This window comes from Alosa sapidissima, chromosome 1, assembly GCF_018492685.1.
Source record: "Alosa sapidissima isolate fAloSap1 chromosome 1, fAloSap1.pri, whole genome shotgun sequence".
Taxonomy (NCBI): Eukaryota; Metazoa; Chordata; class Actinopteri; order Clupeiformes; family Clupeidae; genus Alosa; species Alosa sapidissima.
The window spans coordinates 4866017-4868516 of NC_055957.1; the positions used below are offsets into that span (position 1 = coordinate 4866017).

General features: G+C 43.0%; 1 protein-coding gene across 2 annotated transcripts in view; it reads right to left on the reverse strand.

Annotated features, from left to right (window-relative positions):
- The window catches only part of cnksr1 (connector enhancer of kinase suppressor of Ras 1), a 65377-nt gene that overhangs the window by 18827 nt on the left and 44050 nt on the right, over positions 1-2500 (reverse strand). The gene's annotated exons all lie outside the window — the stretch shown is intronic.

Below are 2500 nucleotides of genomic sequence, written 5' to 3' on the forward strand. Positions count from 1 at the left end.
ACACACACACACACACACACACACACAGAGCAGCTGTCTGTCAATCAAACAGAGCTGCGAAACAGTACCTGTGTTTGTTTACCAGTCATACACTCCTCTGCAACTGTATACACAAAAACACCTTTGTACATCTGAGTTCTTTATCTGAACCCACCATTCACATTTCTCACAGAACAGATTAAACTATTTCCAGTGGTGAAACACATGAATAGGTGACACAAATAGGTACAGAAAACATCACACACACACACACACACACACACACACACACACACACACACACACACACACCTGCCAGTCCTAACCCACTAATAGCTGGTGTGGGACCATGGCCCAGGCTGCCAATATCAATATATGTGCACGAAAGACCGGTGTCCGGTGGAGCCAGGTGTGTTTGAACCTGCCACTATTGTTAATGTAATTAGTGTCTACACAGACCCGGTTGGGTGTTGCACTTGTGAATCAGCATGTTACGATAAAGAAGGATTTATGCGTGTGTTAAATTTGTTATTATTGGGCAAACAAGATATTCAGTGTCGGAGTGAAGATGTAAGGAGCGGAATATAACAGAAGATGCAGTTACAACACAGCTGACACTCCACCAGAAATACATGAGCGTACAGGAAGAGCCTCTCGTGCACATAGTCCATTACCAACTCACATGAACAGCCCAGGTCACTAATCTTTACACGTGTGTTCTGATCAGCCCAGGTCACTTATCTTTACACGTGTGTTCTGATCAGCCCAGGTCACTAATCTTTACACGTGTGTTCTGATCAGCCCAGGTCACTTATCTTTACACGTGTGTTCTGATCAGCCCAGGTCACTAATCTTTACACGTGTGTTCTGATCAGCCCAGGTCACTTATCTTTACACGTGTGTTCTGATCAGCCCAGATCACTAATCTTTACATGTGTGTGCTGAACAGCCCAGATCACTAATCTTTACATGTGTGTGCTGAACAGCTCAGATTACTGATCTTTACATGTGTGTGCTGAACAGCTCAGATTACTGATCTTTACATGTGTGTGCTGATCCTTTCTGTCACTCCAACACAACAACACAGGAGCTCTTCAGCTAGCTGATGTAGCTAATGAAGCTAGCCGTTTACTTACCCACATCCAAATGAACAGGCAATCTATCAAAGACATATACCACACAAACACATCCACACACACACTAACTAAAACCTAGAAATATACCACAAAAAAACATCCACACACTAACAAACCTAGAAATATACCACACAAAAACACGAATACACACCTCAAAACACCACCAAACCCCTGCATAACCTGATTAACACACACACACACACACACATACAGTACACACACAAGTATCAGCACGCTAACACACTCAAAATAGCTTCCAGAATAGATGAGTGAAACTTTGTGGTGAAGAGAAACTTGTCATGGCACATCCAGCCTCCCTGACGATATGACGCATCCTGTCTCCCTGACAATATGACGCATTTCATCCAACACCAAACTCTCCTCTCTCCCTCTCTGGACACTAAGACTGTGAGAGGTGGGTCCACTAGTACTCAGCGTCAGACTTCAGCATTGTTTCACACTGCTCTAGGCAAACACAAACACTAACTGCTAGATTGCTCTGATGTTCTCGCTTTCTGAGAACCTTTTGATAGGTCCCAGGATTCAGACTTCAGAACCCCCCCCCAGGGATGTGCACTTACATCAGCCACATACTGCTGTCCTGACTGCTGTCACCCCCACTAATAACTGGCAGTTCAGGTCATGTTCACTTACAAATGACAAATGACACACTGCTTAGGAATGAAGTCAGTCAAAGCTATAAGTGATCATTTGAACCAAACGGACAACTCCAGTCATGCTGACTAATATCTGATACATCCCACACACAGTTCAGGATACACAGTTCAACTGTCACGTAAACAAACTGTAACAGAACACAGACAGCTGTAAATAATATCACTGATCAGACACTGTTAACTCCAGTCATACTGACACCTAACACGTCATGGTCATCAGGTCATACAACTGACTCATCACTAAGCGGAACCTCAACAGACATCAGCTATATGATCCACAGTCAGTCCACGCCATCGTTTCTGGTAACTGACACGTTGCCAATAAGATGCAAAATATACAAACAAGAGAGAATAAATATCAGATATGACAGTCAGCTCAGCTGCCCTTAATGCACAGTCAGCTCAGCTGCCCTTAATGCACAGTCAGCTCAGCTGCCCTTAATGCACAGTCAGTCTATTATAATCTATTATAACATACTTATGCCCATCTATTATAACATACAGCATGCCCATCTATTATAACATACAGTAGGCCCATCTATTATAACATACAGTAGGCCCATCTATTATAACATACAGTAGGCCCATCAAGCACACTAAGTACTGGTGAGAATGGGGAAAGTGGCTCAAATCAGAGCATTTAAATAGCACTTTCACTACATTTGGGGCATTTAAATAGCACTTTCACTACATTTGGGGCATTTAAAT